Genomic DNA, 17,878 nt, shown 5'->3' on the forward strand with positions numbered 1-17,878 from the left:
TTATTCACATTGCATATGTCTGTGTGAGGGTGTCAGATCACCGAAACTGGAGTTACAGACAGTTGTTAGCTGCCATGTGGGTGCTGGGAATTGAACCTGGGTCCTCTGGAAGAGCAGCCAGTGCTCTTAACTGCTGAGCCCTCTCTCCAGTCCTCCAGCCCCTCCAGCCCTGCACTATGTGGGAACCTGGTGCCCTCAGAGGTCAGAAGAGGGCATCAGATCCCCTGGGCCTGCAGTTACCGACAATTGTGAGCTGTCATGTGGGTTATGGGAATCCCTGTTGATTGCAAGAACAGAAAGTGCTCTTAACTGCTGAACCATCTCCCTAGTCCCTCCTAAGTATTTTTGTAAAGGAAACAGAACGTTTTATTTATTTTTTTCCAAGATACATAGAAAGGTTTTATTTGCAGGGGAGCAGAGATTTAATCAAGCAAGCCAAATCTCATGTCATCATCCTTCTCCTCTGCGGGAGGGGGGCGTGGGAAGGGGGCAGAACCTGCTGCTGGAGCTGCAGAGCCAGGGGCAGCAGAAACAGCCCCAGCCCCACCAGCAGGCACACTGGCAAGTTTCCCAACACCCTGGGCGATGACATCCTCAATGTTTTTCCATTCAGCTCACTGATGACCTTGTTTAACCGGTCATCATCCGCCTTGATGCTCACACAGTCTAGTATCTTCTTAAAGTCTTTGGCGCTAGGAGAGGAGTTGCCCCCAAAGGCAAATAAGAGGGGACATAAGGCTTGTCGGCTGCTGCGGACCGCCTCCTGCGTGTGACCTCGGTGGCATCAGGCGGCGAAAGGCCAGAACGTTTTATTATAAGGTATAAGTACAAACTGGCTTAATTAAGATTTCTGTTGCTGCTATGAAATACCGTGAGCAAAAGGCAAGTTGGGGAAGAAAGGGTTAATTTGACTTACACTTCCATATCATCAAAGAAGTCAGGACAGAAGCTCAAACAGGGCAGGAAGCTGGAGGGAGGAGCTGATACAGAGGCCATGGAGGAGTGCTGCTTACTGACTTGCTCCTCATGGTTAGCTTAACTTGCTTTCTCATAGAGCCCAGGACCACCAGCCCAGGGGCGGCACCACTCACACTGGGCTTGGCTCTTCCCCATCAGTCACTAACTGAGAAAGTGCTCTAAAGGTATGCCTACAATCAGATGTTATGCAGGCATTTTCTTAACTGACGTTCCCTCCTCTCAGATGACTTTAACTTATGTCAATTTGACATAAAACTGTCCAGCAAATTAACCCCTTGTCAGTTTGACACACAAAGACATCATTGCTAAACCATAACCTTTCCTTTCTCATTCATCCCCAAAATCTCACATTAAAAATATAACTTTGCAAATCCTACAGTCCTTACAAATTCAAGTGCATTAAAAGGTCAGTCTTTTTAAAATAGCCAACTTTCTAAAATAAAAAGTCTTTTAAAATTCTAAGTCGTTCAACTGTGGGCTCCTTAAAATAATAAATTACGTTCTCAGGTCAAGAGGAAGAACCAGGGAAGAGTGACAATCAAAGCAAAACCATACTCCCCAATGGTAAATAACTCAGCATCTAAGTCTGGGATGCACTGGCATTTTTCTGTGCTCCTCCAGGGAGCCTGGGTCACTTCTCTGACTCTGTCCTCTTCATCACACTCACCTTGTCTTCTAGCTCCACTCGACGGTGCTGCAGTTCTTTTTGCTCGTCTCTTGGCACTGGCATCTCTCCACGATCCCTTCATGCCTTCAAAACCAGCACCACCTGGGTGACTCTTACACTACCAAGTTCAGCTGCCAGCACAAGGTAAAACCCTGACCACTTCCGGAACACAGCTTGTGTGTGCTGACCCTGAGCCAACATTTCCCAGAAGATTTCACCTGGCAACGCTGGTCTCTTCTTAGTCATCACTAATCTTTCAGCTCCAGCCAAACAGCATTGAGTATCCCAGCAAAGCAAAGGATTCAATAGTAATTCTGGTCTCCTGTTATTCACAGCTGATTCTTTTCAGTCCCAGATAACAAGAACCAAAAAAATCTTAATTCAGAATAATAAATGGCCCTGACAGTATTTAAACTTCTCTCTGAAACTTCACAAGCCAGGACTCCATGGTCTGTCTGGCCCTCAACATTCCTATCTTCCAAATGTCTACAGAACAGCTCATGAAGTGCTAGAAGTTCAATGGCTTTTCTTGCACAAAGCTCCAAAGTCCTTCCACAGTTAGGAAATCTTAGGAAGAATTTCTGTTGCTGCAATGAAACACCATGACCAGAAGGCAAGTTGGGGAGAAAAGGGTTTATTTGGCTTACACTTCCTTATCACTGATCATGTGGAAGGATCAGGATAGGAAGGAACTCAAACAGGGCAGGATCCTGGAGGCAGGAGCTGCTGTGAAGGCCACAGAGGAGCACAGTTTACTGGATTGCTCAGCTTGATTTTTTTCCCCTTTAGGATTCTCTGTAGTTTGGAGTCTGTCCTGGAACTCACTCTATCAACGATGCTGTCTTCATAGAGATCCACCTGTATCTGCCTTCCGGGTGCTGGGATTAAAGGTGTGGGTACCACCAGTGCAACCACCTGGCTTCATCCTGCTTTCTTATAGAACCTAGGACCACCATCCCAGGGATGGCACCACCCACAATGGGATGGGTCCTCCCCCATCAATCACTAATTAAGAAAATGCCCGACAGGATTGTTTACAGCACAGTCTTTGGGAGACATTTTCTCAGTTGTGGTTCCCTCCTCTGCGATGTCTCTAAACTTGTGTCAAGCTGACATAAAACTAGCCAGCATACAGACTAAACAGGGAATGGGAGCTACTCAGCAGAAGGTAACAGAAAAATAGCCATTTTAAAGGGCAGACTCTAATGCATGAGGGCTAGTCATGACTTGGGGAAAGAAAGGTGTGAAATTTCATGGAAAAAAAAAAGGTATTTCCCCTTCTCTGTCTTGCTAGTTTGGGAAGGGAGAGGGTGTTTTGAAACAGGGTTTTATTGTGTAGCCGTGGCTGGCCTTGAACTCACAACATAGCTCAAAGCTAGCAGCAGACTTAGTACAATCCTCTTCGGTTGCTGGAATTGTATGCAGGAACCATAATGCCAGGCTCCTTTTCTGCCCTCCTATGGGTTTTCAGGTGTGGCTCGGTGTCAGATGGCATTTTGAAGTACAGGTGGTGCAGTACTGAAAACCCAGTACATGAAAAGTGAAGGCAAGAGAATCACTGAGACACCTAGGGTAATCTGACATATACAGGAAGTGAGGTCCCTTTCCAAACAGTAAAAGCTGGGCGTGGTGTCTCGTGCTTGTGACACTGGCACTCAGGAGGTTCAAGGTTATTTTGGGTACTCAGAGAATTAGGGGCTCCAGGTCACGTGACACCTTGATTTAAAAAAAAAGCCAAAGTAAAGTAAAACGTCAGTCTACATGTTTAACATACAAAGTACATTTGATTTTAATACATTGTAGTTTTGATTTTTTTTTTAAAGCCTATAACACCCGGTTCTAAACTGGTTCCCAGATGGTCTCCCATCCAAGTATTAACCAGGGCTGACCCTCTTTAGCTTCTGAGATCAGACAATTGGGCATGTACAGGGTGGTATGGCCATAGGCTTTTTTTGCGGGGGGTGGGGGGGGGGGGGGGCTGGGGCGTTTCGAGACAGGGCTTCTCTGTAGCTTTGGAACCTATCCTGTACTAGCTCTTGTAAACCAGGCTGGCCTCGAACTCACTGAGATCCACTTGCCTCTGCCTCCCAAGTTCTGGGGAAAAAAACATGCACTGCCATGCCCTGCTAAATGTATATTTTTATAGCTAAAAATAAAAAAATCTTCATCATAGTGTTTGTGTGTGCCACAGCCTGCATATGGAGGTCAGAGGACAGCTCTGGGGGGGTAAGTTCTCGCCTTCCACCTTTACATGTTGTGTCCAGGCTTCCTCAGGCCTTTACCCTCTGAGCCATCTACTAAAGTTTTCATATTAACTCTCAATGCATTAAGTACAAATTACTTTATAGGCCTCACAGTCAAATCAGTGATTTTAGGGGTTAGCTTCAAATCTGCCTGCCTCTCTACCTGAGTGATGAGACCCTAAAGGTTTTATTTTAAGTTTGTTTCCTCTGAGAGCTGTTGTGTGTGTACATGCTCATGTGCGTGCGTGCGTGCGTGTGGATGCGGGTGCTCTCTGACAGAGCTTGGTGTCCGCCAAGCACAGTTGAGCACTGACGTCTTGTCCATCCGATTTTATGTGGTGCGGCGGTAGCCTGTTCACGATGGAATGTGTCTTCAGGTACAGGCTGGGCTTAAACCTGCCGCCTTTCAGTTTCTGGAAGGCAGATTTCCTGGGAGGAGTTAGGGCCTCTGGAAGAGGTAAACGAGCAGGGACTGGAACCTGTCTATCTGTGGCAGGAATGCTGGCTGGGGTTTCCTTTAGTTTTAAGTTCTGTAGGGCCATCAAGCAAAACTGCTCCTTCAACTTCTGGCAGGCTGGGTATAACAGCACATGGCGGCCTTTGTTTGGTTCCCATAAAAATCAGATTAAATTGCAGAATCCCAACTTACAAAATGATATAAATCAAGGTTCCCAATTTCCTCCTCATATAAATTTTCAGCGCTTTGGAGGGGCTGGGCCAGGGGTCCATGGCTAAGGCAGGGTCAGGGACGATGCACTGGGCCTGGAGGCAGAAAGGGCTAATGACCCAAGTCAGGGGATCCAGTCTCAGAGAAACTGGCGGGGAGAATTAAGGCTTTAGTGGGAGTGACCTTTTTTATGCATTTTATTTATTTTGAGAAGGAGGGGAGAAGAAAGGGAGAGCTATGGAGCGCGCACATGAGGCAGACTCAGAGGACAACTTTAGGGAATCGGTTCTCTCCTTTCACTGTGTAGGCATCGGCTCAGCAGCAAGTGCCTTTGCCCGCAGAGCTGTCTTGCCAGCCCAGGTGACCTCCTTTTCTCCTGACTCCCAGGCTAGCCTCGGATTCAGTTGTAGAGCTAAGGATGTCTGAGTTTCTGATCCTACATCTACACCCTGAGTCTCGATGTTATAGGAACAAGCCTGCTTGCTATGCCAGGTAAGCTGCCCACTAAGTAGCAAGTGTCCCATCCCTAGGCCATAATTTATTTAGACTTTTGAGACAGGGTGTCATATCTCTCAGGTTGGTCTTTAACTCACAGTCATTCAGCTGATCTCCCTGCTCTCAAGGGCTGGGCCTACAGATGTGGATCAGCGTGCACACTGAGAAGGTGGCTCTTGACTGTTATGCTCCTCATTGCGGACAAACCTATAAATCTGTAGGTAACCCAGGAACTCTTCGGTAGTGTCCAGAGGAGAGGATATCAGCTAGCTTTGTCCTACTCTCAATAGACTCAAAGATCAGCCCCTGGCTCAGCCATCACCAGGAAGGATTTTTCTTCAGCAGATGGAATAAATACAGAGACGCACAGCCAGACATCACGCAGAGGGAGAGAGAGACCTTGGAACACTCAGCCTCGAGTGGGGCATCTCTATCAAATCCCTCCCCTCGGGGCTCAGGGAAGGTGGAAAGAGTGTAAGAGCCAGAAGGGATGGAGGCCACCGGAACAAGGCCCTGTAAACCAATGGGAGAGATACAGTGGGGCAGCGTGCGCAGGTCTGCACCAGGTGGGGTCCTAGAGCTGAAAGGAGAAGTGGACACGCGCCATATCACTAACCCAGAAGCTATCTCCAATCGATAACCACACGCAAATAAAAATTTAGTTTCCTCCAAGGGAGCCTTACTGGAGAAAGGAGCTCCTCTAAGGGAAGGCTGCATGCCCAGCAGTAGACGGCCACTGAAAAGTGAACTCACTGGCATCTTTTGCGGTTCCTTGTCTCATATGGGCCTGTCAGGTCTCTTCCTTTTTTAAAATTAATAAAAAATTAAATTATATACATGGTAATTTTTTAAAGATTAAAAAATTATATTAAGAATATATATTTTTATTTATAAATTAAAAAATTTTAAATATATATTTTTCCCCTAAAGGTCCTTTGCATATATATTATGGCTATCAGTTTAGTGTTTTTTTGGAATTCCTGAGTACAAACAAGTGAGTCTCTGTTTCTGTGCCTACTCTTGGGTCTTTTCCTTCCGTTTGCTTGTTTTGTCCAATTCCAATGCATGAGTTTTTGTTTTATCTTATATTACATTAGGTTATTATCCGATAGACATCTGTTTGTTTTCTACTGAGAGACAGAAAGGGGGTGGATCTGATTGGGACAGGAAGTGCAGAGGAGCTAGGAGGAGCTGGGGGTGGGGAGATCATAATCAGGATATGTTATGTGAAGAAAAAAATCCATTTTCAATAAGAGGGATAAAAAGAAAAAGAAAAAACTGTCTCAGCAACTGACAGTCTGTCTGTCAGGAGTTTGTTGGTTGGATTTCAGAACCAGGCCCGTGGCTTTGAACTGCTGCTACTGCTGCTGAGGCCTGTGGTGGGCAAGCTATTTGCCACCTCCTCCAGCAAATGAAAAGCAGGGAACCCCGATTCCTCACCCTACCTGAGGGCAAGTGCCAGGGCCTAAGTACTTTCTATTGAGCCCTGCTTCCCAAAGGTTCTCAGCTACCCAACAGTGCCAACCCTGAGGACTGAGAGCCTTTAAACACAGTAGAGAACAGTCACACAGTCATCAAAGGCAGATCAGTACCCAGTAGCTGGTTTGTGAAGTCTGCTTTACGGGGACTTTTGTTGTTTGTTTGTTTCTTTGATAAGGTCTCAGGTAGCCCAGATTGGCCTTGAATTTGTTGTCTAACTAGGGGCGACCTTACATTCCCGATTCTCCTGCCTCCATCTCCTGAATGCTGGGATCACAAAGTCACACTGCCAAACCTGTGTGTGCTTTGCTGGCTAGACAAGCCTTCCACCAACTAAGCTGTAGCCCGAGCCCTGGGCCACATTGTTGTGTGTTAAAGCTGGGTTTGGTTAGAGCTCCCCACACTAGCAGGGCCAAGGCCTCCACACATCCCGGCAGCCGTCTCTCCTCACCCTGTACCCCAGGTGTTGTTTTCCCATTTGGAACTCTGGCCACATCGCTAGTGCTCAGGTGGCGACTGCTCCCCAGGGCCTCTTGTATGTGTGATATTTATCTGCTTCCCAGTCGAGGAGGCGCAGCTGCTCTCAGGCCCCAGGTGTCTTTCTGTTTGTGTGCTGCTGCCACGTCACGTCACTGTGGGGCAGGTTGGGAGAAGCCAACCAGACACGTCTCTTTGCAGATCCTAGATAACAAATTCTTGAGATTTTTAAATAGTTCTATATGTGTACTTCCAGAAAGGGAAGGGCCTTGCTGATGCCTTTGAGAGAATCAAAAGCTCCTCAGAAATACTAAGTTTTGTCAAACAAGCCCATGTAGGGTCCTAGAGATTGTCGCATGTGTTTGCCCATCTTTTTGGCTATAGAATCAATAGAATTTTCAGGTCTGTGTGTTTCTTAGCCTGTAGCTCACTGTCAATGTTACTTAAAATCCTTGTCGTGGCAGAGGTGCTGAGACACGTGAAGCTGCACATGGAGTTCCGTCACTTGTTTCCTCTCCTGTCGCCTCCTCCCATCCCCTTTTGTTCACACAGATTTCTCAAGATTCTTGGGTATAGTCAGGCTCGCCTCTGATTCAGCCAGCTACTCGAGGTGGCGCCATTTGAGGATCCATGAGTTGGTTGATACACGGAGCATACTTAGAGCAGTCTCAGCGCACAGTGGGCACTGTGATGCTCACCATTACTGCTTATTGAGTGCATAAAGAAACCACATGTGCCAGACTATGATTAGCAGAAGAGGGGTCTTCTAAAAGCTGAAAAGACAGAAAGGGGTTTGGGTGAGGCTCACTGCTTGAGTACACTTTGTGTTTAGCCAATGTGAGACCCTGATTGATTTAAGTCCCCAGAACTTAAGTCTCCTGCTCTCAAAACTAACAAACAGCAATCCTAACCACCTGATCGCACACTGCTGTGTTTCTGTTTATTTGATGGTTTGGTTTTTGAGATAGGATCTTGCGAAGTAGCCCAGACTGGCTTTGAACTCATGGCAGTTTCTCTGCCACAGTATCCCGAGTGCTGGGGTAATAGGAATGAACCCCCAGCTGGCCTGAAACTATGCCAGGACGTTAGTGCTCTGGCCTCTGCCTACCTCTTCACCCTTCTGGACTCACACTGTTTCCCTTGTTCTCCAGCTCTGATAACACTGGCTCCTTTCATTTCCCCCGACCAAACGCTCTGGGGCAGACACTTTTCCTCTGTTTTGGCTCCCTGATGGAGCCAGAGCACTTCAGATGTCTGGCACGGAGGATGGGTAACACATGGACTTGTGGCATGAGTTCAGGATTAGCATTTGCTCTTTGACTCGCCACCACGTGCCGTGTTTCCACTGTGGTGACGTCTGTTTCTCCCTCTGCCTTGAGTATATCATTCTGTAGAGAACTGGTCCCTGATACCCTCCTTTGAATGAACTGTCCCTCACATGCCTGTCTGCTACCAAGAACCAGTAAACTAGAACCTGGGGTTTCAAAAGCCCACGCCCCTCCCAGTCCGCTCCCTTGCGTCTGTGGATCTGGATGTGAACTCTCAGCTCCTGCTCCAGGGTCTGCATGCTTCCTGCCGTGCTCCCCACCCTCTGAAACTGTGAGTCCCTCAAACTCTTCTTTTTTTGTCAGTTGCCTTGATCGTGGTGCCTTCTCACAGCAATAGATAAGTAACTAAGACACCATCCATAGGCTAATGTTTAAAATCTGGGACTTCTAGCTTATCTACCAACGCCTTCTTAATATGCGACATTGGTGTCCGGCCAGACTCACTTCCCCGGGTCAACATCAGCCACCTCCCCTCCTGCTTCTTTGCCATTTTCCCAGTTATCTAGAGGCTTCACAGTTGGAGTCCAAAGTATAGGAATTAGGGGAGCCTGGGCTGTGTAGCATTACCATGTCTCAAAACCAAACCAAAACACCCAATAGCTAGCATAGTGATCACACTTATAACCTAGTACTCAGGAGACAGAGGTGCGAGACTGTTGTGTATTCAGCCTGGCCTACAGGAGGAGACTGGCCTCAAATACAATAATAAAACAATAAAAACGTGGGCGTGGCATCCCAAACCTGTAATTAAGCATTGGGGAGGCAGAGGCAGGAGGATTACCACAAATTTAAGGCTAGCCTATTTACATTTATAGGGAGTTCTAGGTCAACCAGAGCTACACACCAAGAAGCTGTCTCCGTATACGTGTGTACAGGGCTGGTGAGATGACTTAGCAGGTAAGGGCTCCTGATAACCATGCATGTGCCGTGGTACAAGTGCCCATACATTTCCACACTCAGGCACACAAAACAAAAATGTAACCTAAAGAAATTAATAATATGTACATAAAAAGACATTAGGTTCTTATCTTTTCCTTGTACAGTTTCTATGAACTGTTCCTAGAATCTTCCATGTCTGTTCCCATTTGGACAATGAGCTCCTCACTGAGCTCTCATTCTGCCTTTATTTCATGACCACTGCTCAGCTCAGAGCACTGCACATACCTGCTAAAAGAGCCTGTCATTCTGTTTAAAGTCTCCCAAGGGATCATAGAAATAAGCTATCTGAAAAAGGACACATGGCCAGAATAGATGGATCACCGAAGATGTAAAATGGCTGGGAGAGTCTCCCAATGGTCTCCATCATCAGACCTTAAACCACAAAGCCACACGAGGTCTTGTCGCTCCCTTGTTTTACGCTGCATAGGGAGTATAGATCCTAGCGTCAAAAAGAAAGTCAAGAATGACTTAGTGGTTTGAAAGGACACTCACCCCAGAGGAAAAATGGAACGAAAACAGCATAAGAGAGAGCTGACACCTTGGTCCTTAGGGAAATGCCAATTAAAACAAAATTGCATCGTTACTCTGCTCAGCCCCTGTCCAACCTTCCATCACTTCCCCCCTGGACCTGTGTGTCTATGTGTGTGTAGGTCAGAGGACAGCTGTGGGAACTGGTCTCAACCTCTCGAGTGCTGGGATTTCTCTCCCATTTTGTTTTGATTATAATCAGTTCTTCTTACCAGAGGTGCGTGGCCTTGTTTGAAGGACCTTGTTGCACCTCTGGTGTCTCACTGGACCATGGATCATGGACTTATTGTAGCTGCTAGACAGTAAGAAAATGGAGAAAAGGTTCCTTTTCAAACAAATGGAGAGCCGGGCCGTGGTGGCGCACGCCTTTAATCCCAGCACTCGGGGGCAGAGGCAGGCGGATCTCTGTGAGTTCGAGACCAGCCTGGTCTACAGAGGTAGTTCCAGGACAGGCTCCAAAACCACAGAGAAACCCTATCTCGAAAAACCAAAATAAAAAAAGGAATGATTATATAAATAATATAAATAGGCAATTTTGAATCATACTGTGTCATTTACAAAACAAACTCAAAATGTACTAAACTTAGAAGAAGCAAAATCTAAAATTGTGAAACTCCTGTGAAAAAACAAATGGGAGAAAAATCTATTGAGTTAGCAAAAGTTTCTTCAGTGAGGCCCCAAACATGAACCATATAAAGAGGAAAGCTACTCAGATGAACTCAGTGAAAAGCTAACAGTGTGTCTTCAGAAGACCCTGTCCAGTGACTTAGACTGAATGATCTTGGTCGGCAGTTTCTAAACTGGAAGCAGTTTCAATGTGTGTGTTTGCATGCACGTGGACAGGTGTGAGTGCTAGTGTGGAGGCCATAGGTTGCTGTTGGCCTCAACTGTGCTCTTCAGTGCGTGTGTGTGTGTGTGTGTGTGTGTGTGTGTGTGTGTGTGTGTGTGTGTTGAGGCAGGGTCTCCCATCTGACCTAGGTGAGTCAAGGCATCCAGCTTGTTCTGGAGATCCCATTTCTGCCTTCAGTGCCTGGATTAGAGCTGACATTTGTGTGAATCTGAACTCCAGTTCTCATGCTTGCGCTGAAACTCTTTGCCCACTGAAACATGTCCAAAGTCCTTCCCCAGGGTCACTTTTGGCTAGGTTGGATTCCAGTAGACCCAGTAAACCCAGGACTTCCTGTCTCTGCCTTCACAGTACTGGGGTTACAGGCACAGACCACCATGTACAGTTTTCCGTGTGGGTGCTGGGGATTCAAACTCAGCTTTTCTGCTTGTGAGGCCAACACCCTATGACCTGAGTGCTGTTCATAGGTGCTGGCTAGTTTTATGTCAGAGGGGAGGGAGCCTCACTTGAGTAAATGCCTCCCTAAGATTAGTGATTCATGAGGGAGGGCCCAGCCCAAGGTGGGTGGAGTCATCCAGGCTGGTGGTCAGGCTGAGCAAGCCATTGGTAGGCAAGCCTCAAGGTGAGGAGCTCCATCCCTGCTGTTAGGGATCAGATCCCCAGTTGCTGGGCTCCTCCAAATCAAGCTGAATTAATAAATCCAGATTTAATAAACAGAGCAATGCAGAGTAGAGCACTTCAGGATGGCCCTCAAGGCACGAGCCAGGAGAGCACATGGCAGACCTATGGGCCAGGTCTTAAACAGCCAGTAGGCTAGGTCCTAGGCATCTGGGGGGGGGGTCACCATTGGAGGGGCTCCTGGATGCCCCCACCCCCGCCCAGCTGGAGATTGCAAACATTCCAACCTTTTTGGGTATATGTGGATGGGGATAGGGCTTCCACCTAAACACCTTCCTCTAGGTTCCTGTTCTGTTTGGGTTCCTGTCCTAACTTCCTCTGCTGCTGAACTGTGATGTGGAAGTGTGAGCCGAATAAACCCTTTCCTCCCCTTGAATGGAAAAAAGAAATAAAAAGGAAAGGACGTGACTGCTCCTAGATGTGGTGGAGGGGAAAATGACTATAGATATGTGGAAGGGCATAGCCAGGTGCAGAACATCTGGGAGTGTCCGGGTAAACATGACCCTGGGGTATGGGGCTGAGGGTGGGGAGGGGCAATGGGACCAGATACGCTGGTCAGGAGGCCCAAAGAGAGTAGACTTGTAGCTGCAGTGACTGGATTATATAGGGAAGAGCAGTTGGGGGAAGAGCAGCCCAGCTCCTGGGCTGGAGAGGTCAGGGTAGTGGGTGGGGTGTGCTAGCCAGGAGTGCCCTGTCAACAGATAGGGGCTGAGGGGTGCAGGGAGAACCTGGTGGCAGGTGTCTACTTTGACATGTTGTCCCAGGTTTGAAACCCAAGTTTGCTTTGATCGTGGTTCATCATAGCAATAGAAACCCAAATAAGACAGTGCGCTCTCTCCCTAGCTCTCCCGGGGACTTTCTGTTTATGTTCTATCCCACTCAACATTTCCATCAATGAATGTGTGTGAAGTTGAAGGTATAACTGTGGAACAAAACAAAAAAGCACTTTGCTGTTGTTTGGCTATAGAATGTTCCAAGGGTCCATATGCTAGAGGTTTAGTGACTAACTTCATGCTATGGAGGTCTTACGATTCCTGGGAGCTTGCTTCCAAAGGGAACAGTGGGGCCCAGTGCCCGTCTTCCTCCCTTCACACTCTGGCCGCACAGCTCTATTGTGTGATGCTCCTGCCATGCCGAGCTACTCACTTAAACCACCAGAGACCTCATGCGATGGTGTCTGTAGTCATGGCCTGACACCTACGAACTGTGAGCCACAATAAACTCAAGTTAACACACAACATCATCAAACACAAGGAAACAATGAACCACAACAGTTCAGGAATAAACATTTTGAAAAATTATTTATTTATGGACAGAATCTCATGCAGCACAAGCCAGCCTGGAATTTATTATGGAGCCAAGGATGACCTTGAATTTAAACTCCCAAAAAAGTTTTTAGCAAACTTGGTGTCCACCTATCTGATTTGTGTCCTAAGAACCCCATGAGGAAGTCTTGTGCCTCCAGGCCTAAGCTGCACTGGTTTTTGTTTCTGATGGTCTCCATGGTCTTGGTGTTGCTAGCTTTAAATAAACCTTTTTCTCTAAAATTATTCTGAACTCAATGGGATTTTGAAGGGGGAGTCACAAGTACGGACGGGTTCAGCACACTGGGATGGTTAAGGGAAAATCAAAACCATAGGCGCTTCAACTAAGGTTTTCCACTATCAATTTAGTCTGTGATTAGAAAAAGTCACCACACCAAAGCCAGGCGATGGTGGCGCATGCCTTTAATTCCAGCACTCGGGAGGCAGAGGCAGGTGGATCTTTGTGAGTTTGAGGCCAGCCTGGTCTACAAGAGCTAGTTCCGGGACAGGCTCCAAAGCTAAAAGCCAAAAAAAGAAAAGAAAGAAAAAACCAACTTTCTTTCTTTCTCAATTGATCCTCCTGTCCCGTGTCGTGTTGTGCCCCCCCCCCCCCAGCTTTCCCATCCCTTGATGCTGGATGCTGGAAGGAGCATAAGGTCTTGCATTTGTTTAGCTGGGAACTGGGAACTCTGCTGGGGCGAGGGTATGAGGGGAGTGGGGGAGGGCTACATCTCTCTCCAGATCCTGTCTTCAGAAAACCCAAGCAGTGGCTCCTTCCATGGAGCTACTCAAGACCCTGCCTACAGGGCTTTTAAATTGTCTCCTGAAAACTAACGGTGTGGTTTTTTCTGGCACCCACTCCCGTCTCATCTCTAGGGGTCCAGGTTTAGAAGATCACCCAGCAAGGTTTTTTGGACCAAAAACTTGGTCTTTCATTTTTAACTTGGCTTGGTTTGGATTACTGTGATGGCGGAGAGATTTACCATGGGTACAGAAATCTTTCAAGGCACCTTTAAATGCTGATGGTTGGGGCTGGAGAGAGTTCTGTGACTAAGAGTACTGGCTGCGCTTGCTCGCAGAGGACCCAGATTATTCATTTCCCAGCACCCACGTGATGGCTCACAATGACCTCTTGTTGTTCCAGTTACAGGCAATCTAACAACCATTTCTGGCCTCTTTGGGTAGTAGGCATCCATGTGGTACATATACACGCATGCAGGCAAAATACTCATATACATAAAAATAAAACAAAAAAAGTTTAAATGTTGCCAGGTGGTCGTGGTGCATGCCTTTAATCCCAGCATTTTGGAGGCAGAGGCAGCCTGATATAGAGAGTGAGTTCCAGAACAGCCAAAGCTACCCCAAGAAACCCTGTCTTGAAACAAAACAAAACAAAACAAGTTTTTTTAAATGTTGATGGTTTTCCACAGCAATTCATCTTTGTGAGACCTAGAGTGCAGAAACAGACTCTTGAAGGGCTCAACACATTCAAGACTTCTATGTTAATAAGAATTAATAAAAGAACTTCACAACTCCCAAACTAACAGTTGGCTTCTTAGGAGTGAACCTCGTGCCCACCAGCACCATCACAGTGTCACAGTGCAGGATGTGTGTGCTCACCAGACCACAGGGGCACTAACATCAAAAGAACAGGAACTCAACTTCTGGAAGCCACTGCCAGCTCCAAATTAAAGGGTCCAGAATAGAAACTACCAGCATCACTAGGAAGCAAACAAATAATGTAGAACCCAGGCAGCCAGGCTGCCTCGCTGACGGCGGGGTCTTTTCCTCCGTGTGCTGCTGTGTGCATGTGTTTCCTCGCCCAACAAACACCTTTCTCAAGGGCTGATTCTGTCAGTTGCTGTCTGAGCTTTCTCTGCTGCCACCTCTTGTATTCCAGACTTTTCTAGCCTTTTAAGTCTTTAACTGGCAGAGAAAACAATCTCAAGCAAGATCCCTGGACTGTATTGTTTTGGGGGCTCTTCTTGGGTTTCTTCTGAAGATGGTATCAGTTTGGGATCTTGTCCTGGGATTTCTTTTGAAGACCACCATGTCATCGAGATGCTACTTGGCTCATATGATAAACTGTAGAGATAGATACCATCACCAAATGGCTATCTGATATTCTCAGTTTTATTGTGGCTCCTCAGAGAGGAGCCCCTAAGTCAGCTGGCTGCTGCCTCTCCACCAGTTCAAAGTAGTCAAGGCCTCTGAGAGGGCGGGAAAAGAGACTAGGAGTTCAACAGACTCCCTGCAAGACTGCGAAGGGGCCTTGGCTAGATAAGAAATGTGACAAATTTCCAAACAAACACATAAAAACAAAAACTAGAGAGAAAGGGAAGTGATTCCCCATCAGAAGCAGTGATGTAAGTCTGTATTTATTTTGCTTGAATGAAGTGCTAAGTTGAAAATCCAGAGTTGACTAGACGCAATTCCTAGTTGATCAGGCGGGTCTTGAAGAGAGGGCTGATACACAGCACCGCCGCCAGGTCCAGGCACCCTTCAGGTTCATTAAGATCTGCACCCATCCCGGCATCCCAGGAACCAGGGCTTCTCTGCTTGGCATTCCTTACCCACCTCATCCCAGAGAACCCGGTGTTGATCAGCATGGCATTTCATGATCCATCTCAGATAAGTAAAGCTGATGTTCTGGAACGTGGAGCAGAGGGCATACTTTGAGCTGCCAAGATGAAGTAAAGTAAACCCAGTGTGGATGCAATAGAGCAGTTAGGGTGGGGACATTCTAGGGTCCGTGTTTCCCACTGGGGCTCACACAAAGAAATAGAGAATGAGCTCTATAAATTGTCCTCTGACCTCCACAGTGGTATTAAGGCAAACATAGGCCAACACACACACACACACACACACACACACACACACACACACACAGCAAGAGAAGAAAAGCTCAATATCTCCTAACGCTTTCATGGCAGCTGTTGTCTGTATTTTTTATTGGATGCAAAGATGGTGACTCCAGAAATAGCATCTTTAGGTTTTGTACCTACAAAAGTTTTCTCTAGGGACTTGAATGAAAAACCTCCAGAGCTGTTTAGAATGGCAAAATAGCATGTATATGCTTAAAATAGTAACTCTTATTATACTACCATCATCATTTTCAGTACTGTACTTGGCGTCTGTCATTCCTTGTGGGAGACCTAGGCCAGCAGCTGGGGTGGAGGTATGGAGACAGCACAGTGCTCTGGCATGGGACTGCTTCAGGCCTGGTCCAGGATACAGGCAATGCTAGATCTACAGAGAACAGGAAAGTCCTCTTTATTTTTTTAAATCAAATATTTATTTTATTTATGTGTATGTGTGTCTGTGAGTGTGTATAATGTTTGTGTGTGTCCCGTGGAGATCAGAAGATGGCACCGATCCCTGGGAGCTGGGGGTACAGGCAGTTCCGAGCCACCCTACTTGGGGGTCGAGAACTAGCTAGAAACTGAACTGAACTCCAGCCCTGGTATGTGCATAGTGGAAAGGGAGAACTGAACAGCAAGCTGTCCTCTGACAACCGGTGCTGTGGTGAAGCTCTCTGTCTCTCACCCCTACTCCCTTCCTCTGTTCCCACATACAAGTAAGTGACTATATGTAACAAAAAATCATTTCACACTGCCTCTTGTATCATCTTATAATTGTCTTTTCTAGACAAAAAAAGAGCAGTCACGTTACCTTAAGGTTTAGGCTCAAGGACACGGGCATTCTCTCCCACTCCTCTGTCTGTCTGTCTCACACAGAGTAGTAATAAAAATGTTTTACATTTTCTGGGAAAAAAGAATTCCTTAGTAAAAGAAGTGTAGGGTAGCAGGTTTTTAAGCAAGAGCAAATACTAGTCAGAGAAATAATGCAACTTCCTTCCTTCCTTCTTTCCTTCCTTTCTTTCTTCCTCCTTCCTCCCTCCTTCCGTCCTTCCTTCCTTTTCTTTCTTCCTCCTTCCTCCCTCCTTCCGTCCTTCCTTCCCTCCCCCCTTTCATCACTTTTCTTCTCTCCCTCTTTTTAATAACTTATGAATATTTGTTTATAAAACGTGTGTGTGTGTGTGTGTGTGTGCGTGCGCGTGCATGTATGCCTGTGTCTGCAGATGACGGAGCAGGGCAGTGTGTCAGAGTCTTTCTCATCTCTCTTCATTTTATGGCCTCTGGACAGCTCTCTCACTGACCCCGAGCTCCTGTTCCCACTAAGCTGGCTGACTTGGCTGTCCAGTATCTGCCTGCCCGTGCTGGCCTTATAGACACAGCACACACAGTCATCTCCGCATGAGATTTGGGAATTAGAACTCCTCTTCACACTCGCATGACAAACGCCCTTACCCGCTGAGCCACTTCCGCAACCCTGCCCCCCAATCCCACCTGCCCCCCAATCCCTCATGCCCCCACCCCATCAGATTTTGAGACAGGGTCTCACGTAGCCTGAGCTGGCCTCTCAATGCTCCTGCCTCAGCCTCCAGTGAGGCCTACTACCACAACTACATGATTTTTATTTTCTTGCAAATTGTTACAATACTATAAAGTAAGAATGTCAAGAGAGAATACAAACTACTCTCACATATTTTTCTTAGCATGGTAAAATAAGCTTTGTTAAGGGAAAAATGGACTGAACAAGTTAGTTACTCGTTTTGGATTGAGAAATTAAAAGTTGCAGAATACTTAAGATGCTAGTAGACAGCCTGGGCTACAAGCGCTAGCTGCAGGGGACATCAACTAGGTTTCCCTAGAATTACCATATTAGCCAGAGACTTCAACGGTTACTTTTTTAAAAAAGAAATTCCTCTTATGATCTGTTTTTTTCTCAAGTCAAGGAGAAATATCCTTACTTCACTGTTGGTTACAATAGACTTTTTGATAGCTTTAAATTTTAACCCATATCTTAAAAAAGCTATTGTTTATGGTGTTTGCATGGGTGTTTTGTCTCACAGTCCAGTCTAGGCTGGCCTGTAATGTACTGTGTAGCTCAGGATGTCCTTGGATACCCATCCCTCCCTCCTCAACATCCAAGTATTAGAATTCAGGCAAGTGCCACCATGCCTGCTTTAATATCCAGGCTTTAAAATTGTATATTTGTTTCAAAGAAAAACCAACCCATTTTTATTAGCAATCGGTCTGTAAATTAGAATGGAGTTTAGGCTCCTAATTCTTCTGCCTCCGCCTCCTGAGTGCTGGGACTGTAGGTCTGAGCTGCCTTGCCCTGCTCTCTCCTTTATTTATAATAGAAAATACTTGTTCTTGAATTATTTCATTTTTTCCCACTT

The sequence above is a fragment of the Alexandromys fortis genome, unplaced genomic scaffold (assembly GCF_014885135.2).
Source record: "Alexandromys fortis isolate MF-2015 unplaced genomic scaffold, M_Fortis_MF-2015_v1.1 scaffold_112, whole genome shotgun sequence".
Taxonomy (NCBI): Eukaryota; Metazoa; Chordata; class Mammalia; order Rodentia; family Cricetidae; genus Alexandromys; species Alexandromys fortis.